This window comes from Oryctolagus cuniculus, chromosome 5 (genome assembly GCF_051225735.1).
Source record: "Oryctolagus cuniculus isolate XC-2025 breed Fujian yellow rabbit chromosome 5, ASM5122573v1, whole genome shotgun sequence".
Classification (NCBI taxonomy): domain Eukaryota; kingdom Metazoa; phylum Chordata; class Mammalia; order Lagomorpha; family Leporidae; genus Oryctolagus; species Oryctolagus cuniculus.
In genome coordinates, this window is record NC_142871.1 from 129,132,014 (window position 1) to 129,154,979 (window position 22,966).

Here is a 22,966-nt window from a genome sequence, read left to right on the forward strand (position 1 = left end):
TAGGAGACTTGGGAAGGGCTTGGAGCCTAGTGGGCCTGGGGAGAGAGAGGACGGACAGCAGGGGATGCAGAGAGGGGGGAGGGGCGTGGCGGTGGCGTCTCCGCTGCAGCTGCACCTGCGGCTTAGGGTTCTCCTGTTTATGCCCCACGGCGACCTTTAAGGCAGAGCTATGCTACCCATTTTGTGGTGGGGAAAGCTGAGGACCCAGGGTCAGGCGGTGGCAAGTGGCCCGCATCAGGTTCTTTCTTCTCAGCCACGCTGGTGCCCCCTTGGGCTTTGGTGGAAGAAGAGAGAACTCCAACGAACAGCAGGGACAGGGAGCTGGCAGGGGGTGGGGCGGGCACAGCCTCTGAGGTGGCCTGGTCGTGTCTGGGCGTCCCTGGCAGGCCTGTGCCACTCGGGAGCTCATTACTGTCACTCAGCGGCCTGCACTCCGGGGTCCTCTGAGGTCCCTGTCCGCCTTGGCCTGCACCATCCCTCCCCCCACCCGCATGGTGGCATCTGAGCCAGCCTGGTCAGGCAGAACGGGAGGCTGGGCCTGGGGTGCAGCCGAGAAGGCAGGGCGGGGGCCGGGGTGGGCAAGAGGAGGGTGTGGCAGGGGGAGGCTGCGGGGGCCACTGGTGGGAAGGAGTTGTCATGACAACCCAGAGAGCAACATCTTTGAAAAGAGGAAGGACAGTTTGGGGATTTTTATTGACTGTCCTTGCACCCTTTGGCTGGAGGAGGAGCGAGGATCTTGGGGCGCGACGGCCAAGGCTGGACAGCCAGGTGCCCTGAACGCAGGTGTGGTCTGCACCTCCGGGCCTGAGCGTTCCCTGAGGATACCTGTCCATCCACACGTGGCCTTCCACACCCGGCTTCAGAAACTGGCCTCGTGAGGCCAGGGCCTTGCCATCCAGGGCAGGGGCTGCGCAGGCCCTGCCACATGACCTGCAGGGAATGCCTCGCCACAGGTGGGCCACCTGGAGGCCAGGAAGAAGCTCCTTGGCCCATCTCCCCAGGCCCGCCTGAACGTGTCCCCTTCTCTGCAGGGGCACTTGTCTCTCAGGCCAGGGGTGCAGACTCCAGCCACCTGCCGGGCTCCACAACCCCAGCACTGCACCCAGCCGCCTGGGCAAGCTGGAGAGCAGCTCTGTGCCTCAGTTTCCCCGGTGAGAAGGGGGGCCGTGGGTTGTTGTTGGAGGGGGTAAACGAGCTCATGTCTGTGCCACGCATACAGGGTTGCTGCAGTCCCCAGCTTTAGGGCTATGGAGTGGAGACTGGGAGGGTGGGGTGTCTCCTGCCCCCGGGCCTTGGAGCCTCCCAGACTCGGGCCCTGTCCAGGGAACCTCCAGCATACTCACTGAGTCCCTGGGGAGGCAGGGCCGGGGGCCACCCCTCTCAGGTCTGTTTTCCAGGGTTGTCTCGGGGGACTGGATGCGCCCCAGACTCACTGGGCCTGTTTCTCAGGTGCGTTTTCCATCTTGGGCAGAAAGATAAGCCAATGCAAAGCAAACTGGACCCAGTCCTCCAGGGAGGACCTGTCTGCATGCCTGAGAGTCGGAAGCAGGGGCTGCTTCTCAATCCGCACTTGGACTTCAGAGCCTTCTTTCCATTGACTAGCTGTCTGTATTGACCCATTGGACTATAGCATTTCCGTGTTTCCAGGGCAGGGGCTGGCACGGATTCAGGCTAACACGTCTCGGGTGTTTGTGGGGACCTACTGTGTGACCAGCAGGACAGCTGGAACAGTGGCTTCTTCCAAATCCGACACCTCAATACCAAAGTTCAGAATGTGGCCTCTCACACACGGTGTGTATTTGTGCAGGTGCACACGCACACACACACATGCACCTGTGACAGGGGCTCCAGGGCGTGGTCAGTCAAGAAGCAGACTGAGTTCAGAATGCCAGGGCAGCCATGGCAGGCCCAGCAGCCCAACACACCTGTGCTATAAGGGACTGGGACTGTGTCTACACTGTTCACCTCGACTCCTCAGTTGTTATCAGCCTGCAGATAAATGGCTTCTGTCCTCACTGCTGCTTTGTACCTGTGTGACCATAACAAGTGACTCACCCTCTCTGTTGCTCAGTTTCCCCCAGATGTAGAATAAGGCTGCTCGCCGTACCTGCGTGAGGAGGAAACGCATCGGCATGCGCCACGGGCATAGAACCTGTGGCAGGGTCAAGATCAAGCCAATGGAGGTGATAAGGGTGGCAGCTACAAAGTAGTATTGCTTTCTGTCTGTGAAATGGGCCAGTACTAGCGTTTATCTCATAGGACCAGATAACAGTGCAGAATAAGGGCTCAGACCCCAGCTCCGGGGTCGGAGACAGGGGAAGGGGGTGTGTGCAGGGGACAGCCTGCTTTCCCTCCAGGAGGATGAGGTTGGTGGGCAGGGTGGGTACTGGCACAGTGGCAGACAGGGCAAGATGCCCCCTGGTACCAGCTTGTCCCCATGGCTTCCTGGCCCGATGATGCCACTTTGCATGAGGGACCCAGCCTGTAATTAACCCATAAAGAGGGAGGCGCCACCAACAGGTTTACCCCATGGGTGCTTTGCTGTGTCTATGTGATATCTTGTGGCACCGGCTGAAAAATGAAACCCTTCTTTCGCCAGGTCTCTGAAGAGGGGCCACGGAAGAGCTTTGCAAGGGGAGCACCTAGAGCAGATGGCTCGGGAGGAGCAGGGGTGCTGGGTGCATGGCTCCAGCTGGGCCCTCTCTGGGAGGGCAGCACAGCCTGTGCCCCGAGCGGCTGCCAGGGGAGGCTGCACACTTGTAACTGCGGGAGATGGAGCTGTCTGCCGCCCATGTGTACAGCTCCCCCAGGGAAGGCTGACAGAGCTGGAAGAACATGTGCCATGCGGGTGCCCGTTCATGTCCCGGCTGCTCTGCTTCCAATCCAGCTCCCTGCCGATGCAACTGGGAAAGCAGTGGAAGGTGGCCCGAGTGCTTGGGCCCCTGCTCCCGTGTGGGAGACCCAGAAGAAATTCCCAGCTCCTGGCTTCAGTCTGGCCCAGTCCTGGCAGTAGAGGTCACTTGGGGATTGAACTAGTGGATGGAAGACCTCTCTATGTCTGATCTCTCTCTCTCTGTAACTCTGCCGTTCAAATAAATACATAGATCTTTAAAAAAAGAAAAGAAAGAACTCATCTTGGCTGTCCTCTGACTGTGTGACCTTGGCTTAGACGCCTAACCTCTCTGGGCTGCAGCTTTCTTGTAGAAACACAGACCTGGAGATGCCATTGTTGAAGGCATTGGGCCACTGTGTCCCTTGAGAGGCCTCCTGGCCAAGTCTCTGCCCAGGCCACCCTTTCTCATGAGATGGGCTGAAGCAGAGACACTCTGTGACCAGAAAACCCACCCAGCATCCTCAACTTTGCCCCCAGTTCCGAGGGGAATCCCATTCCAGGAACCCCACCCAAACTATTGGTGGGATTTTGTAAAACTTCTGGTCCACCTGATGCGTGGCCGGGGCGGGGCTGTGGGCCACCGAGGACCCCTGGGAGAGGAAGGAGATTGTCCTAAGGCAGACTGGGGGAAGTGTGCATCTAGGCCATTGCATCAGGCCTGACATGTCCCCTGGGGTCCAGCGCAGCACAGCTGGAGAGAACATGCTGCTGCTGACCCCGCCTCCCCCTGGGCCTGCTGGGGCTGGGGTCCACCCTCCCCAGGCCTGCTCTGGGCCCTGCTGTCAGGGAGGCAAGTGCTCAGGGCCCAGGACAGAACCCTTGGCTCAGAGTCCAAATCCCCGGTCGCTCCTCCAGGTCCTCCCTGCGATCGGCTGTGTGTCCTTGGGCAGATCACTTCTCTCGGAGGCTCAGTCGGCCCTTCTGTGACCTGGGGGTAGCAGAGCCATCTCACGGCCATCTCACTGTCAGTGTGGATTCACCAAGCGTGCTGCCCTCTGGAACCGTGCAATGCGATGGATGGATGGGCTTGCAGGTGCGAGCCGTCACGCCAGGCTGCTTTAAGAGCAAGGGCGAGGAGAGAGCTGATTTCAGTACCTGGGGAGGGGGTCAGGCGTGGAACGTGGTTTCCAGGGCTGACGCCTGCCTACAGGAGCTCTGAGCGTGTGACCCTCACCCGCCCTGCACCTCCCCGCACACAGGGCTCGGCCTCATACAGCAGCCAGTGTGTGGTGCAGGCCTGGTCGGTGGCTCCGAGTCCTTTTTCTTCCACTTCCCCTCCAGCGTCCCTGCGCCCACATCCTTGTCTCTGTTTCCCATGATGCTCTGGGGCCCCCGGCTGCCATCTCCAGGAGGAGGGCTGCAGCAGCGGCCCCTGTGGTGCTCAAGTCCATCAGAGGCGGAGTCTCCCAGCCAGCACCGGCCCGCAGCTGTCTGCTTGCAGAGGGTGGGTCCCTCTGGGGACCCTGTGGCCCGCAGGCGGCTCCTCGTCCAGGCCTGTGTGCACGAGGCGGCTGTGCACTCACGAAGCTCATGAGAGTGCGTGCAGCTGGGCTGTGCCTGCAGGCCCTGGGGGCTGTGCAGCCTTGGGACAGTGCTTCGAAGCCTGCAGAGCCACAAGGGAGCCACAAGGGGTCCTGGACCAGAAGACGGGTCTGAGGCTGTGTGGTGGTTGAACGCTGACTCCAGATGATGGGCCCGCCCACAACCTCAGACTGGAATGAGGTCACCCTGGGTAAAAGTGAGCCCTGAACTCAATGATGATGGAGGAGACAGAAAGAGAGAAGGCGGAGAGGCCCAGAGAAGCTGGCCGTGCGGAGGGGGAAGGTGGGAGCCACCCGCTGGCCCAGACGAGGGCCACTGAGTGAGGCGCTCAGGGGATGCATGGCCATACAGGCGTGTGGAGCTCGTGCTCGTGGCCTCCAGGGCTCTGGGAGAGAAGTGTCTGCTGTCTCAGGGTGGCCGGCAGCCCCGGGAGACCACAGAAGGCTCGGGCTCATGGTTTTGCCCATCCTAGCTCTTTGCTCCTGTGGCTGCCTGGAAGCCCACGTCCTGAGCTGCGCTGCCAAAACCAGCCTGCATTTGCCGTGGAGAGCGGGGACATCTGGGTGCTTGCTCCTGGAGAGCAAGGAGCGGGTGCGTGTGTGTGAATGTGCGAGTGTGCGTGTGAGTGTGCACGTGTGTGAGTGTGTGAATGTGTGTGTGCATGTGTGAGTGTGTGTGTGAGTATGTGTGTGAGTATGTGCGAGTGCGTGTATGGGTGTGTGAGTGTGCGTGTGCGTGTGTGCGAGTGTGAGTGTGTGTGAGTGGCCGTGTGCAGTAGCCGTGGGGCAAGGCAGGTCTTGGCACAGGGCAGAGGATCTGGCTGTTCTGCACCTCGTTTCCTCCTTGGTAAGTGGGGGCGACCATACAATCGCCTGCTTCTGGGTTGAGAGGGGACATCCTGGGAGCCAGGCCCGGTGTTCTGTACAGATCAGCCGGAAGAGAACAGACAGGACAGGGGAGCTGTGTCACTTTCCCGGGCAACTCCCAGAGGGCGGGGTGGAGTGGAAGCGCAGGTTTCCCTGAGCTGGCAGCAGAGGCGCTTCCTGGGTGACGCGCACTGGCTCCTGTTCAGGAGCTTCCTGGGGACGCGGCATTTAAGCTGAGCGGCAGCATCACGCTACCTGCAACGCCTTCCAGGCAGGGCGGCTGGGGACCGCGTGTCAGTTTGTAACATCACTCCTGGCCGCCCCTGCAGCAGGAGAGTGGGCTCTGGAGCTTGGCAGGGGCACACAGGGTCACCTTGCCTGGGGAGAAAGAAGGTGGCAAAGAGGGGACCCAGAGGCAGGTGGCCTGAGCAGACAGGACGTGAGCTGGAGTGGCAGGGGCAGTGCGTGGACGTCCTCTGGCAGCACGGGGAGGGCTTCTGCCCCAGTGTCTCACCCAGGGCGACCCATTTCCGCAACAGCCAGAGAAACAGGTGCGTGAAGGAGCTGCAGGCGGAAGCAGCCTGCCGTGAATGGAGGGTGTGAAAGGCAAGGCGGGAGAGGCGAGTCCCAGCCAGGGAAACTTTAGAGCCCAAGGAAATGAGGCTTGGGGAATGACGTGCTGCCCAGGTGCCTGGGGGGTGGGAGCAGCAGCCACAGCAGGAGAGAGGGGAGGGGCAACGCAGCGCTGTTAATATGCCAGGGCTGCCCTTAGATCCCTGGGTGAGCTTTTGTCTTTTTTTTTTTTTTACATTTATATGTTTATTTGAAAGAGTCAGAGAGAGAGAGAGAAAGAGAGAGAGAGGAGAGAGAGAGAGAGAGAGAGAATCTTCCATCTGCTGGTTCACTCCCCAGATGGCCACACAGCTGGGGCTGCACCAGGCCAGAGCTGGGAGCTGGGGACTCCATCCGTGTTGCCCACCTGGGCGGCACTTGGCCCTCTTCTGCTGCGTTCCCCGGGTGCATTAGCAGGCAGCCGGCTGGAAGTGAAGCAGCCGGGACCCGAACTGGTGCTTTGACATGGGATGCTGAGGTTGCAACGGCAGTTTAACCTGTGCCACAATGCCAGTCCCCTCCTGCGACTCCAGCCGCCTGCATCTGAGTGGCGTGTAGCCCACCAGGGCCAGGCCAGGCGCAGGCGGCGTGGGTGTGCTGCCCCTGTTCCGGACGCCCCCTGAACACCCTCACTAGGCTCTCTGCCCCTGCCCCTCTCATCTGCCGGTTCCCCCCGTGGCGTTGCCGCTGTGGGCAGCAGCCCCCAACAGCAGCAGGCACGGAAGTTCAGGTCAGCTGTGGTTTGTTCTCGGGGGGCAAGGCTCTGGCTCCAGATCCCTGGTTTTCACCAAAGCCTGCCTGCTGTGGCCCTGAGCTGATGGAATCGACCAGTTGTTCTGACCTGGAGACACACGTCCAGCGCGGGGGAGGGAATCACGCACAAGCCGTAGCACCGGGGCTGGAGCGCAGGCAGGGCGCCGGCGGGGAGCAGACCCCGAGGGAGGGGGCCGCAGGGGCTGCTGGGAAAGCATTCAAGGTTGTAACCACAACCGGATCGCCTCTGTCTTCTGCACACACGTGGCTGGGGCCTGGGTCCCTGGGGCACGGGGTCCACACAACAAGGGCTCTCTCCCGGGCCGCCTGCTTCTGCTCCCGCCCGCTGTCCTCTGGCCGTGGGCGTCTCGCAGAGGGCGCATGACGACAGACTGCTGTGACAGATGCTCTGGAAGGCGTTCTCTCCCCCTCGCACGGGGAGTTCCCCGAGACCAGGGTCTGGGGGTGGGGGTCTCAGGATCTGCTGTCAGATTTTGACAGCCCCGCCTCACAGGCCGACTGGCCCTTTAAGCTGGGGCTGCCAGCCACAGGGGCCAGGTCCCTCCCATCCTCGTGGGAGACACCAGAAGTCATACCTGCCTCTCCTGTCCCGCCGTGGCTGCCTACGGCCCACATGTCCTTGGTGAGATGGATCTTGCTGAAGTCAGCCGCTGCTTCCCTCCCTGGCCCAAGCATCCCCTAAAGACGGGAAAATGCATGAGGCCAGCGTGCTTTTTCTCCCGTCAGACTCAGCGCTGTGTCTGCGCAAGGGATGTCCTTGGTCAGCGCCTGACCTTCCTGGGACATCTCGGTTTTCTCTGCTTATCATCCAGCCTGGGGGTGTCTTCCTGGGCCACCTCTGCCACATTAGCGCTCTAGAATTTGCCAGCGTCACTGACCGGGTGCCCAGACAGGGAGTCTTCTTGTCCAAGCAGCAAGACGTGCCGGAGGCCTGGCTGCAGGGGCCATGGCCCAGGCCTGGGGTCCTGTCCTGTAATCCAGGTCTCAGGAGGAGCTGCAGGCTGAATCGTGCCTGCCCCAGGCTGGGCTGGACAAAGCTCTTCTGCTCAGGGCCCTAGGAACGGGGACAAAGGGAAGGAGAGAGGACCTCACTCAGACACACACATATCCTCACTGTCATCCCCGCCTTCTCGTTTGACGTCCCAAAGCAGAGCAGTTTGCTAGGGCCGCCAAAGCAAGCATGGCGGCTGAAACAGTAGAAGCTTCTTCCCTGTTCGAGGGGCTCCAAGCCTGGATCCAGGGGGCTCTCCTTGGCTTGCGGCTGGCTTCCCCTGTCTCTTCACGCTCTTCTCTCAGCGTCCACCTGTTCTCTAAGGACACCAAGTGTCCTCACCCATATGACTTTTTTTTGCCCTAATGATTTCTTCTTCTTCATTGTTTTGAGATTTGATACTTTTTAAAAATAATTTTCTAAAAGATTTTATTTATTTATTTGAGAGGAAGAGTTACAGAGAGAAGGAGAGAGACAGAGAGGGGTCTTCCATCCACTGGTTCACTCTTCAATTGGCCGCAATGGCCAGAGCTGCGCCTATCTGAAGCTAGGAGCCAGGAGCTTCTTCCAGGTCTCCCACACGGGTGCAGGGGCCCAAGGACTTGGGCCATCTTCTACTGCTTTCCCAGGCCATAGCAGAGAGCTGGATCGGAAGAGGAGCAGCTGGGACATGAACCGGCGCCCATATGGGATGCGGGCACTGCAGGCAGAGGATGAACCTACTAAGGCATAGTGCTGGCCCCCTAACGATTTCTTTAAAGGCCCCATCTCCAAATAACCATTGCATTCTGAGGCACTGGGGATGATGGCTTCAACTTAGGACTTTGGCCATCTGTGGCCCTATGGCAACTTGGGAAACACGCTGTCTTCATTTTCCAGCTGGGAACACGGGCAGGAAGAGGCAGTGGCACGTGTGGGGGTGGGGAAGCAGAGAGGTCAGAGGGCATTTATTCTACCTGTGACTCTCGTGCCGCCTCCAGCCCGACACCTGTGGCTTTGTCCTCTAGGAGGAACTATCCTGGTAGACTCTTTCTCTTATAAGCTATTTATTTTTCATTTTATTACTCGAGAGAGAGGGAAATAGAAATATGCCAAATGCCTGAGGCAGCCAGGGCCGAACCAGGCCAAAGCCAGCAGCCCTTTAAGTCCATCCAAGTCTCCCGTGTGCTTGGTCTGCATCAACAGGAAACTGGAATCAGGAGCAGGGGCAAGATTTGAACCCAGGTGCTCCGATATGGGAGGAGGGCATCTCAACAGTTCTGCCGGTTGCCTGCTCCCTGGGGGAGTCTGAGGCGGGGCGCTCTCTGCCCATATCACCTCCTGGTGGAGACACCTGCTTACACCGGGCTCAGGCTGCATAGATGGTGAACGACTTTCAGGTGGGTGTCCTTAGGGGCTTCTTTAAGACAGGGTTGAAGCTTGTCCCTGCAAGGGGCAGATGCAGAGGACGGGCCCGCCCGCTAGGGGGCGCTGGGAAGACTTTGCCCAGCCTTCTGCTGCTGTGGCTGCTCTGGTGATCTGGGCTCAGGGTCCAGAGTGCTGGAAGCCTCAGATCTGAAAGCAAGCGCCTGGCTTCTGGGCGGAGAACGCCCCACTCTCCCAGCCCCACGGGGAGCGCTTGGCGGCTGAAGAGAGAGGCAGCACCCGCTCTCCTCTTGCTGTACTTTCCCTTCCCTGGCATCCTCTGACTGCCCCCCGCAGCCCCCAGCCCAGGAGGAGCCTGGCCTCACCACCGCCGCCCTGTCCTCCACGCCGCTGTCCCTCCCGAAGCGTTCTCCAGATGATGGCCTCCTGGCCCCCGGGGTGCACCTGCTGGGGACAGCGGGGGCGGGGCTGGGTGGAGGTCACGGCCGCTCTGTCTGACCCCCGTCCTCCCTGGTCCCTCTCAGCCCCTGGGCTACCAGGCTTTCCCGCCCTCACCCTTGGTGACTGGTGGGTAGCCCTCAGGTCTCTAAATTCCCGTGAATTTGCTTACCGGGAACTGGAGACCTCAGGGTCCCTGTGTGGCTCAGACCCTCTACGGGGCAGCGAGCCCAGGTCCTTGCGGCCTAACACCTCCCTCACTCTCCATCCCGTGAGCGCTTTCAGTCAGGTCCCCGGGGAGTAAGCGTGGCCAGGGATCTGGACGTGAGTGGCTTGTTTGGGGCTGATCTCTGGATGCGTGAGTAGAGAAAGGGGGGAGAGGGGGAGCAGGAAGGGCGGAGGAAATCCCTGATTGGAACAGCGAGGCCTCCGTCCCCCTGGAGGCTCCCAGGAGGGTGTCACTTCCCTAGTACTTCTGTAGCAAATTAGCACAACCTCAGTGGCTTCAAAGAAAAAAGAAAAAAACGAATTTATTTACTCTAAGTCAGGAGTCCAGGATGAGTTTCTCCGCTGAAATCATGGTCCGGGCAGAGCTGCACTTCCTCCTGGAGGCTCTCTCCCTTTCCAGCTGCTCTCGGCTGCCACAGCCCTCGGCTTAGGGCTTCATCGCCCAAGCCAGCTACGCGGATCGGGTTCCCACACTGCCTCACCCTGGCCTCCTCTCCTTCCCGCCTTGTCCGCAGGCAGGGTCCACCCAGCACAGGACCCAGCTCCAGGGCAGCTCCCTGGCACCCTTCGTTACTCCCACCTCTAATGCCCCCTGCTGTGTAACCCAACATCCCGGTAGGCTCTGGGCATCAGGAGTGGCCATCTTTGAGGGGCCGTTATTCTGCCCACTCAGGAAATTGTACTGAGCGCACCTTGGAGTTGTCCCCCCAAAGCGCGAGAGAGCTGGGTTTTTTTTTTCACTGGCTCTCATCCAGGGTGGACTTGGTGTGGGTCGATCCTCAGCATGTCCAACCTGCCTGCCTGCCCCAACCCACGGAGCTCCTGTGGCCAAAGGAAGCCTGTGGGCAGAGCAGGAGGGGACTGAGGGGGCACGGGCAGGGCGCCCACGGGGTCCGCTGCGGCCAACTCATCTCTGCTGGAATGAGTGGTTAGGCCGGGGTCTCTCCAGGTCCTGGTGAGAGAGTGATGACAAGGGCACTGCCCGCCCTTGCCCTGGAGGATTCCACAGGCTGCTGGATAGGGATCTGGGATCGTTAGACCGCTGTGTGGCAGGTGCAGCAGTGGACGCCGGAGCTGGGAGCCCTAGGCGCACAGTCTAGAGCGGGCATGGGGCATGCTGCAGAGAAGAACCTCCCCGGGGTGGGGGCGGCGCCGTGGCTCACTTGGTTAATCCTCCACCTGCAGCGCCGGTACCCCATATGGGCGCCTGGTTCTAGTCCCGGTTGCTCCTCTTCCAGTCCAGCTCTCTGCTGTGGCCCGGGAAGGCAGTGGAGGATGGCCCAAGTGCTTGGGCCCTGTACCCGCATGGGAGACCAGGAGAAGCACCTGGCTCCTGGCTTTGGATCGGCGCAGCTCCGGCTGTTGCAACCATTTGGGGAGTGAACCAACGGAAGGAAGACCTTTCTCTCTGTCTCTCCTTCTCACTGTCTGTAACTCTAACTCTCAAATAAATAAATAAATAAAAATCTTTAAATAAAAAAAAGAACCTCCTGGTGGAGGGGTGGTGTGAGCAGAGACACGGGGGTCAGAAATGAGGAGGTGCAGGCAGCAGGCACAGTGTGTAGCAAGGAGCCCCACTTTAAACACTGCCGGGGTGGGGGAGGGTGGAGCTACAGAGCTGTGCTGGTGCGATATGGGCGCCTGTGGGAGGAAGGTCAGTCACCATCTTACAGCCAATGGGAAGCCACTGGGAGTGAGAGCCGAGAAGGGGCAGAGCGGGATTAGTAAGGTTGGTAGCCTAGGTTCCGTCCACAGTGTGGAAATGGATGTGCAGTAGCGGTGGGGAGGGGGCTGCAGTATCGGGAGCTGCTGTGCAGTGGTGCAGGGGAGAGAGGAAGAACCTACCTCCAAATTAGGATGCTCGGTGCCGAGGCCGAGAGGCCTCTGTCGGTTCTCTGATGCCAGCTCTGCTTGTAGAGAAAATGCTATGATGTCACTTAGGCTTTGAGTATTTCCAACCCCAGGTGGTTCTATTTATTGCCCTAATTGGTACATCCTCCATTCCCAAACTCGACTCACAGTTCAAGATGGCCACTGAAGCTCCATCCATCACATCCACCTTCTAGTCAGGTGGAAGAAGAGGGGAGGGCACTTCTCCTCTGAGGCACTTCCTGGAAGTCGTTCCGTACCTTTGCCACTTACAGCTCATTGGCCAGAACTTAGTCACAGGGCCATAAGGACCTGAGACGAATGGTCGTGGTGATGCCGTGGTGGACATGTGCCTTGCAGCCAGGCCAATCTGCCTCCGCTCCTTGTTACCTTGCCCCTCCTCTGAGCTTTGGTCCCCTCATCTGCAGATGGGAATTCAGGACAGGTGTGAGGGTTCTGGGAGCCAGCGGGCATGGAAGCGCTGGGCAGCCTGCAAAGCACTGTCTCTTGTGAGCCATCCTTGTGGTGGTCATGCTCACCGTGGCCCCACAAGGAGCCAGGACATCTTGGCCAGGACGGGATGCCAGCTGCACACCTGGAATGCCGGCGGGTCAGGGGGCTGAGCAAAGGGTCGACAGTGGCTGCGCTTAGGGGAGGGAGTCTGGAAATCAGCTACTGAGCAGACCATTGGGGCTCCCCCGGAACGTCCGTGTGCCTCTGGGGGAGCATCCTAGCGCAAGCCAGGAGCGGGTGCCTGAAATCCTGCAGGGGAACCTGCCGGGAAGTCTCCCAGCTTCCTTGGTTGCGCACTTGCTCCCCTGCCTCCCTCCCGGGGCTGCCCCTGCTCCTGCCTTCAGACGTAGCCAGGTCTGGAAACCCCAGCACAGAGCGGCCGTCCCCAGGCCCAGGGATTGGGTGCTCTTTTCCTCTTCGTTGGCAAAGGAGAGCATTTCTCGGATTTCACCGAGGTGCCCTGGGTTCCTGAGAGTAATTACTGCTCTCGGTAAATGGAAAGTTTTTAATTTCACAAGGGTATGTGCAAATTGCACACTTTGCATTTGTTCAGCTTTAATCAATACTGTAACAGAATTAAGAGGTCCCAATAAGACTTGAGATTTTCCCTAAGCTAATAAAAAACGAGCCTGCGTAACTGCCAACAGGACCTCCCTAACGCGTTTGTAAGGAGCGGATGACCACATGTTTTGGCCTTGGATCAAGTTTCTCCAGTTCATTCAGGTAGCGACTAAGAGAGTGGGTACTTTTTCTGAGGGGAGCATAATCTTTCACTGCTATTACAGATGAAGACTTTGTTTTCAGATGTGCTCATTTATTTGAAAGGCAGAGTTACAGTGAGAGAGGGAGAGGGAGAGAGAGAGAGGAGAGAGAGGAGAGATCTTCCGTCCACTGGTTCACTCCCCAAATGGCTGCAATGGCCAGGGCCGGGCCAGGCTGAAACCACGAGCCTAGAGCTCCCTCCAGCTCTCCCACATGGGTGCAGGGACCCACACACTTCGGCCATCTTCCGCTGCTTTCCCAGGCGCATTAGCAGGGAACTGGGACAGCAGCAAGGTGGCAGGGACAAGAACTCGTGCTCATATGGAATGCTGGCATCACAGGCGACGCTCAACCCGCAGCACCACAATGCCCCCCTTGCCCCAGATGGAGGGTCTTGTCATGTCATGCGAACAATGCTGACATTCCGCGTCAGGTCTGGCACTTGCCAACCCCTCTGCACTCTCATTTCTCTCTTCGGCACTTGGCCCCTTCGCACGCTGTGTGCTTCTCTCTTTATTCTCAGTGTCGCCAGACTAGGATAGCGGCTGTCGTGTAGGCAGGGGTTGTTTTTAAAGCTTTCTTCACTGCTGTAACCTGTATTCTTAGTGCCCGATGCACGCTAAAAACTCCGTGGATTATTGCTATGGGAGAGAATGCAATGGCCTGTTCCATGGCATATCATGTTCAGCAGCACTGCTCCGCTCTAAGTTTCTGTGTTTCCAGGGGCTTGGTTGATACTGTTTGCTTCCTGAATGCTTGGCTTGTTAATTAAATAAGGGGACGAATCCAATGTTACATTCCAATAATGGAAAATAATGTTTCCTTCAACCGTCTCTCCTCTGCCTCTCTGCCTCAGCTCTCCCACAAACCCAGCTGGCCAGAGGGCGGAGGCAGGCAGGGAGAATGAGCCTGTCTCCCCCCCCCACACACCCACACACATACTCTCTTATCTCTCCAGCACATGGCCCATTTGAAAAATCACATTTAATGACCATTGCATGAAGATGTCAGTGTCTCAGCGGCTGGGAAGGCGTGAAGCCCCCTCGTCGTTCCACAGTGATCCATCCCAGGGGCCTGGGGCGGTGGGCACCCTGGGCCAGCTCACCTGCTTACCTGTCATCCAGCCCCCTGGATAGAATATGCTGCTGAAGACACCCTCTCTGTTACCAGCCTCGCCTATGGTAATGCTCTTGCTCCAGAAGCCAGACAATTAGAGGTAATTGGGATAATCGGCATTTATTATGGTAATTTCCATTTGTACAGCAGGCTGCATGGAATTCACTACCCAGCTTGGGAATGCGCTTTTCCGATGATCATGGCCGATGGGGACTCGCATTCTGATGCAACCGTGCACACTGCACAGCCCACACGACTTGCCCTCCCCTGCCCCCCCCCCATCCTTAGGACAGGCTAAGGTGTGAGTCTCCCCAGCCAATCAGAGGGCAGCATGCAAATTAGGGCCCGGGAATTCCGGAAGCTTCTCCTCCCTCACCAGGGGCCTGGGGGGAGTGTGTGCTGTCTGGAAAGGAGTCCGGAGTCTGTGGCCAGACCCCTGGTGACTGATTTTTCGCTACATTGAGCAGATGTTTGACTTAATTGACAGAATCGTCCCAGTGTCTCGGCTGAGCAGCTCAAAGCTCAGGCCTGCTGTTGGTGGGAGGCTTGGCAAAGGAGCCCCGGCGGAGACTCCGCCCACGCGCACCTGCAGGGGCTGCAAGGCTTGCGACCACCCCCTCTTCATGTCCATCTTCCCTGGCCTGGACCCTTCCCTTGGACTCAGCCTCCTGGCGCCCCCTTGTCTCTCTCACGAGCGGGGACAGAGTTGCCCAGTGGTTATAAACGTTGGCTCCTGACTGTAGCGTCCAGGGTCTCAATCCCTTCTCTGCCAGTTGTTACTGAATGGCCCTGAGAAAGTGACTTAACCTCTCTGTGTTCTTTGTGGAGTAGAGATCATAATAACGCCTCCTGGAGCTGACGTAGAATCAGATGAGACAGGAACACAGCACTATCAACCCGCGGGACTGGTAAGGTAGTTATTTTGGGGGACAAAAGGACTGAACCCGCCTTGTGGGATGCTGGTGTTTTTTCCAGAACAGGCAGCTTACCGGTATTTTACATCCCCAAATCCGCATAATTAGGATCCCTCCATCAGACCGAAACTGAGATAATGCACAGCTCTCTCTTTGTTTGGAGATGGGTGTAGCACCGCCGTCCCATCCATGCTCCCTACGGTGGTGAGCTGAGAGTGGAGAGAACAGGTGTGTTCTGATGGGGGAAGGGAGGATGAAGAGGGACAGGTGGAGGGAGGCAGTGCAGTGGAGATGACTGGAGGAGACTGGGTGGTGGCTGAGCTAACCCCTCACTGAGCAAGGAGCTGAATTGCTATTGGGGGACCTGTTGCTGGTTGGAGAGAAGCGTGGACAGGTGGCTGGGGCAATGCCGATTCCCCCAGGTGCCACAATGACCATAACTAAGTGTGAGTTGGTTGCCTTTGATGCCTGTGCTGGTGGTCTTGACCGGAAGGCACAGCTCCTTTTCATTGCCGTCCCCCTTGGAGGGGACCGTGAGGCTGAGGTCCGGGTCTTCATAGCCTTTAGTAACAGTGTGGCCATGGAGAGCTCCCAATGACCTGTCTTCATGGTCCTTACTTGCAAAGTAGAGATAAACATACTAAATACTCCCTCGAGGCTCTCTGGGCGAATCCAGCAAGTCAACAAATAGGGCGGTTTTGTTAACTGTAAGGGACTGACCAGTGCATTACCATTGTACTCATGTCACGACCGTATTCATTGCTATTCTGTGGTCTTGACCGTACGTGGGAGTCTGGACACAAAGACATCAGCAGTGGTGAGTGCCCAGAGCAGCCACAGAGCCAGGCTTAGGAAGCAAATCTCACAGAGAGCCCCGGGTCTAGTTTCTCCCGGTCTCGGAGTTCGGTGGCTTTCTGAGCTGCTGGCTGTCTCCCCGTTTTAGCCCGTAATGAATTCATGCTTCTGGACAGCTGGGTTTGCTTTTTACTGCTTCTAACAAATGACCACAAACTTAGTCGCTTCCAGCCTGCAGATTTACTACCCCGCCGTCTCGGCTCACGTGGCTGGAATCCAGGCTTCCGGGTTTGGAGGCTCAGCTAAGGAAGCTGCAGCCCTGCAGCTCTGTCGGTCGGATTGCCGGCAGGATTCGGTTCCCGGTGGCGGGGGGGGGTGGGGTGGGGGGTGCTGTAGGACTGAGGTCCCCTTTCCCTGGCTCATTGTCACCAGCGGCCCCGCCCCCTCAACAGTGTGTGTTCGGGGGGGTTTGTAGATTCAGGTGCAGCAGGCGAAACCTCCCTCATGCCTGGAATCTCTGTGATTTCAGGAGCGCTGAGCCCTCTCCAAGAGCTCATCTGATTGGGCCAGGCCCGTCAGGACACTCTCCCTCCTGATGAGCCCGGGGTCACTGGTCAGTAACAGCACCCGCCAATTCCCTCCCGCTATGGCTAGGTCGCGCTTTGTGATCCCAGCAGCGCCTTCCCATCAGATTTGCAAGCCTCACCCCCTTAACCTCAGGGCGAGGGGATGATACACAGGATGGGAAGCTGGGGCTGGGCTGGGGGGCCCTTGCCATTCTGTCTGCCGTGGCCTCCGAGAGACCTGTCCTCCAGAGCTCTGGATCTTAACTCTTCTCTCAGATCAGGGTGGACGCGTCCTCTGCTACTCTCAATTTGGGAGATAGATGTATCAGGAGAGAGCTTAGAGATACAAAGATTACACACACACACACACACACACACACACACAGAGACGGGTTCATTATGGGGAGTTGGCTCATGTAGTTATGGTGGCTGATGAGCAGTCCCTCAATCTGCCATCTGCCAGCTGGAGACCTGGGAAGGCCAGCGCTGTGGTTCAGTCTGGGTCCAAAGACAGAGACCCAGGGAAGCTAGTGATGTAAATCCCAGCCCTGGGGCAGGAAAGAGGAGATGAAGTCCCAGCTCAAGCAGGCAGGCAGGCAAACACACACACACACGCACACACGCACACACACAGCTCTTTCCTCTGCCTTTCGCCCTTTTTCCTATTCAGCCCCTTAAAGGACTGACCGGCGCCCACCGGCATTGGGGAGGGTCAGGTTCTGTACTGAGGGCATCGGCCCTAAGGCTGATCTCATCAGAACGCACCCTCACCAGCTCACCCAGAGGTATGCTTAACCCAGGCAAACTGACAAGCAACTCTAACCATCCCTGACACTAGAAGTAATTGCCTGAGTGGTGGGCTCAGCCTGAGGTCCCTGCAGCAGAGCCTGGGGGCGGGGTTTAGCGCTGACTCTCACCTGGGAGGCGTGACCCAGGGCAGTGGGAAGGGATGCAAGGAGAAGGGCTGCTGTGCTGGCTTCTGCTTCTCAATGAGGAGGCGGAGCTGATCCCTTAGGAGATGCACCTGTTCTGCCAAGCAAACCCTATCCTGACAGGCAGAGTGCGGGTCCCCGCCTTGGGGAGAGAGCTGGTGGAAGTCGACTGGCTGACACTCTCCTCCAGCTTCCTGTTTCCATTGGCCATTGTCCCCCAGGGAGTTTAGTGCCCTGCACTTCCAGGGGTAGGAGCCCGTGCCCTGGGGTGTGAGGGCTCACTCCCACCCCCGATATGAGACGCCTCTCCATGTACGCAGTGTTCCGCTGAGGCTGGGTGAGTGGCTGATGGGCTGGGAGGCAGGGGAGGCCTAGAGATTGGGATGTGTTTGGGAGAGGGATGCCCGGGAGCCCTACACCAAGGTGATCTCCTTATATGAAGGGACTCCAAAACGTTTATGGAAAACGGAAATAAAAGAAAAGCTCATTTCGGTGCTAAAGAATGTCGAAATATAATGCGGAGTTTTTTTCATGAAATGCATTTTCCATGAACTTGTTGAAGCCCTCCCAGAAAATCCTTGGCTAGTATGAATCGTGCTGTAATGGAGTCCCCGTGTCTCCGTGTTTGTGTGAGAGTTCAGTGCTGGTGTAGAACCTATTCCTGAACATGGACTTGCTGTCTCTCAGAGAGGGCGGCATTGGGATCGCTATGCACATTCTTGACCATTCTATAGGTCCTCATTCCCAAATTGTCTCCCAGCAAGTCTGTCCGAATCGGCCCTCTTCCCTCAACCCTGACAGCGTCCAGTTGTGTGTGTGTGTTTGTCTGCAGTCTCACCAGCACTGGCTATTATCAAGCAATTCTTTACCAAACTTTTAGTAAAAAAAAAAAAGTAAATGCTTTTTTTCCTGTGAATCTCCTTCATTATGCATCAGGTTGAGCAGCTTAGACGTGGGAGTTTGCAATGCATTACAGCATGTGTCAGTCTGTCCCCCTGCTCTGGCGTGTCCCAGGGTGGCAGGGGCCCCTACCTGGAGGAGCTCCTAGCAGGATGTTGTGGGGAAGAGAGACAGTCCAGCAGCACAAGCCATACAGGGACTGAAGGGTTAAGCAGAGGCAATAAGAGCCGGGGAGAGGCCGGTAGGTGCTCTGAATCTGAGGACATGATGGACAGGGGCTGGACATTTATGGGAACATTTTGCTTTGAGCTTCGGCACATCTGAGAGAACCTTGAAATTGGTTTGCTGAAGAGGATAGGGTGGGCGGTCTCAGTGCCTTCCTGAGCCTGGGCACGGAATGTGCACCCAGCAAATGAGAGTCGGGTGGGTGATGGGGTCGCGCTCCACACGCTGCACGCCACCCATCCGGGCCACGCTTCCCTCTGGGAAAACGCCTTTGGTGAAGGCAGCGTGACTTTTTAACTGAGAGGAAAGAAATGTGTGGATACTTACAGCCAACTCAGAGTGTGTGCACGCACATACACATATGTGTGTGTGAGGGTGGAGGGCGGGAATGAAGATGGCGCTGCCACTGTTTGCAGAGCTGCAATGGGAGTCGCACAGCTGAGGGTGGTGACAGTGGTAGGTGTGTGTGTGGGGGTGACACTGGGTCGAGGGACGCTCAGGTCTTAGAGAGCCCCAGGAGACCTCGGAGGTGGTACCCATCCCCTAGCAAAGCCACAGTGAGCTCCCCTCTCCCTCCTACTCCATTGCAGCCTCATCACTCTCCAACTCTCCTCTTCCTCTTCTTTCCCTGTTGACAAGACCAACGACACTTGCAGGGTGACCATTCCTTGTAGGACTTACTTTTGTTGCTGCCTGGAGAGGGCTGGGGTCTCTTCCTGCAGTGGTGGTCAAGACCCTTCTCTGGAACCTTCCCAAAGAGGCAGAGTCACCTGCACCTGCTCTCTCGGTGTGGCCCGCCGGGGGCCCCTGTCCTCCATCGGTCAAGAGAGCCTTCGCACCTGGCACAAGTAAGCCCACGGCTACTTCCTTTATCCTCTCTGTTTCCCACACCACCCCACCCCACATGCTAAGGATGTGTTAGGGACAAGATAATTCAATAATGCTCAAGTATTAGCTTCATGGTAACCACCTCCTCCCCACGTTGTCAATCATGTCTCTCCCATCCGTGGTCTGTGCAGCTCTTCTCAGAGCAACAGGACCATCAGCAAGATTTTTCTGGACTTCCTGGATGAATCAGGTGGGTCTCCCATCCTCAGTTCTGCCTTGCAGCCTAGTGGCGAGCTTAGGCAGTGTCACTCACACCTCACAGACTGGAATGCATTTCTCTCTCCTACACATCAGGAGGCCCTGGGATAGGAACACCACCAAGCTCAGGACACACCAGTGCAAGTGGTGGGACTGTCACCCTGACCAGTGACAATATTGCCTATCGTGATTTTGCCAGCTGAGGTGGTCCGTTCTGGGCCATTGTCCCCCCTTAGAATGTCAACAGTGTCAAAGGAGCAAACCGAGGGTGCAGTTGATTTTGGGGGTTGCTTGGTCATGACCAGCCTTGAGGCCAGCTGGCACCACGGATATTGGTTGGGGCATCCCAGAGAGCCTTGGCTGTGTGTTGTCACGTCACACAGCAATTCTGGTCTGGCCTTGGCCTTCATTCTTGGGTGACTTTCACTGGGGAGATGATTGGACACTTAGGAACTCCTCCGAGAGTCCTCGACTGATGCCCCTGGCCCTTGGTCTCTGCCTTTGCTTCTCTTGCGCAGGAGGGGAGCTAGCAGTGGTCTCCATGGTGACCATGGATGTTGTTTTAGCTGGGGGAGTTTCCCTGGGGAGTGACAAGATGCAGGGGATCTGCCAGGCTGTGCCCCAGAAGCCTGCAGAGTGCCTTCCATTCCTAATGTGGATGGGAGCCAGGCTGTGCCCTCCCATCACCTCCCATCACCTCACTGCAGCCAGGCACCCCTCTTGCATCCCTTTGGGATACTTTACAAGGGGCTCCTTGCCTTCCCTGGTCTCACAGGATGGATGACGTGCGTGACTAGGGAGTGAACGAGAGCATGCCTTATCTGTAATGCAGTAAAGCTCACACAGGAATGCAGTGTGGCCCTCCGGCTCCCACTCCTAATTGTCGGGAGACCAGGACCAACACGGCATCTCTGAATCCTGCTGATGAAATGGCTGCTTGCCCCAACACAGGTGCATGGCCACTCCATAGAGATGCTCAGTAAGTGCAAGGGCTGAGAATCCAACCCCTGCAGGCCCAGGACTAAGCAGGTGCTTCCCCCAGGGGAAGAGCTCGCCTTCTCCTTCCCCGTTTTGTTACCTCCTGCCCCAGCCCTTTGAGCTGGGGCTGACTTAGCTTCTCCTCATATTGTGCAAGCAACCAAGGTTTAGGGGGTTAGAGCATGCATGGGAAGGACCCCGCCTGGAACTAACCCCGCTTCAGGGACTGGATTGTGTCAGATAAGTAATGGCACAAGATCCACTGAGACTGTGCTGGCCAGCCTCTGGGAGAGCAGTTGAACTTTGGGAGCAATCACTTCCCACCACAGAGACTCTGATAAAGGTTCTGGGAACTCTTCCTGGAAGAATGCCTGATCCGTAAGTTCAGGGGCCCCAGGTAGCCCGACGTGAGCTAAGGAGTCACACAAACCAACCAGAACTTGTCGCTAGAGGATGTCACCCATGCCTAGCGCCCTTAGGGCACAGCTCTTCCATGTGGGAGGAGCTAGCAGTAGCGTGCATGTCAGCTGTCTTTGAGATGGCTCATACCTGTGCAAGTCTGAACGCTGCTACCCGCAGGCCCTAGGGCGAAGCCTCTAGGATTCTTGCCTTCTCCTCCGCCCTCCGCTGCACATTCCCAGAACTGCGCATCCTTAGTGATGAGGTTCCTTTCCTTCATACAATCTCTCCTGGTACCCTTCGCGCCCTTTCTAAAGGAGAGCCATCCCAGGGGACCAGCCACGTGTGTTTCACCATAGGTTTCCCTTAAGATTACAGAATCCTTTGCATGTAGCTTGTAGTACACAGTCAATGTTCTCTGGACAAATGGGTGGGGAGTGCGTGACTGGTTTCACCTAGGCTGCCCACACCTGAGGGGACTTCCAAAAGTTTATGGAAAATGGAATTAAAAGATAAGTTTATTTTAGTGCAAAATATTTTTGAAACCATGCATATAAATGGACTTCAAACACTTCATAGGAAATGCATATTATTAAAAAAAGCAGGCATGGATTTTGAGCTAAAATAATGGTATCATTTAATTGCATTCTCCCATGAACTTGCTGAGGTCCCCTCCGACACCCAGTCTCCCCACAAGGAGACGAAGCTGGGGGCGGCAAACATCCTGCACTTGACCTTCCTCGAAGGCGTGCAGCATGGCCACAGTCCCCGTGCGCACCCACTTCAGGGACGCAGAGAAGGCCGTCCCCGAGAAAGGGTGCCTCTCCCCCCGACTCCCTCCTTGGTAATATGCTCAGGGGCCTTTGACATTTCGCTCCAGTGCAATTTGTTTGTTTTTGCCCAAGTTGAAAATACCAACAAATGTCACCCGCCTTCACTATTCTCTCCAAGATGGGCCGAGAGCCGCCAAGACTAATAAGCATCTCAGGTCTCCGGGAATTAGCAGGGAGATGCGGGGCTCTCGGGGGGCAAGGTGTGGGCATGCAGGTGGTTCCAGCAGGAGAAAGGTGAGCCTGAGCTAGAGATGCTGGGGTCACAGTGAGGGTAAGGGGGCAGGAGGGGGCGGTTCTCCTGTCAGCTCCGTCGGAGGGAGGGATGACGGCAGAGTCCACACCTCCCACTGTGCTGAAGGACTTTTCCACGCTGCCCGAAGGTCTCCTTGGCTCGTGGGTCTGCTGTAGCTCTTTCTGCCTGCTGTGCACGCTTCTCGGGGATGGAGCCGGGATGTCCCCTTGGGCTTTTTTAGAAATTATGTCGGTTAGAAATATGTTTCATTGTGAGTGATAAAAATAGCGCAAACCAAAACAATGCACAGGAGCCTAAATGAGATAGGATTTTATTTCTCTTCATGCAACACATACAGAGAGGGAGGTCTATATTTAAGTAAAGGACATTGTGCCAATGTCAGTTGTGCGATGGTTATGTAAGATGTTATCGTAGGAAAGTAGGTTAAATGCTATACGCAAGCTCCGTACTATTTCCAACTCCTAAGGAGTCTTAAATTACTTAAAAAAAAAGTTGTAATAAGGAAAACTTCAGTGGGTCCAGGGCTATCCTAGGGTGGTACTCAGGTCCCCTCTGTCTCATTGTTGCATATCCTCAGTGCCCAGCCACCCCACCTCATGGTCTAAGATGACTGCTGAATCCTACCCAGCCATCAACAGTTCAGTCGGTAGGAAGTGGGGAGGACCATGAAGGCTGTACCTTTCCTTTAAGGATGCCTCGAGTGAGGGCACCGTCCTGCGTGATTACGTGGGACCCCTGGACAGACCTTAGTCACCTGACCAGAGCTAGGGGCAGGAGCCACCGGCCAATGTTGTTTATATGGGATGGACTTCCGGCCGAGGCCACTGGGGGATTCTTACTGCGGGAGAAGGGGGAATGGGTATCAGGGGATGAGCAGGGGCTCTGCGCAGTCACCCCCTGGGGGAAGCACACAGCCCTGGCATGAAGGAATTGCTGGCTACTTCCTTTGCCTCCAGCCCTCCATCCTGACTTGCCCCTCTGCCCTGCCCAGCTCCAGCAGGAAGTGGCCTTGGCTCCCATCTTTGCCAAAGAGCCCCTCTCCTCTTGCCTGGGTCTGCACAGCCTCCAGCCAGTCTCCTCGGCTCCACAGAGAGCTCAAGCCAGAGGCGTTGGCTT

General features: G+C 57.2%; 1 protein-coding gene across 3 annotated transcripts in view; it reads left to right on the forward strand.

The window, feature by feature from the left end:
* LRFN2 (leucine rich repeat and fibronectin type III domain containing 2) overlaps positions 1-22,966 on the forward strand; it is a 163,286-nt gene that overhangs the window by 91,699 nt on the left and 48,621 nt on the right. Inside the window, exon 1 of one of the 3 annotated variants that reach the window (XM_089333236.1) lies at positions 17,204-17,513. The exons of the other annotated variants lie outside the window; for them this stretch is intronic. The gene's annotated coding sequence lies outside the window, so the exon portion shown is untranslated. Of the gene's footprint in view, positions 1-17,203; positions 17,514-22,966 lie in introns of those variants that run through there. 3 annotated transcript variants of the gene reach the window in all.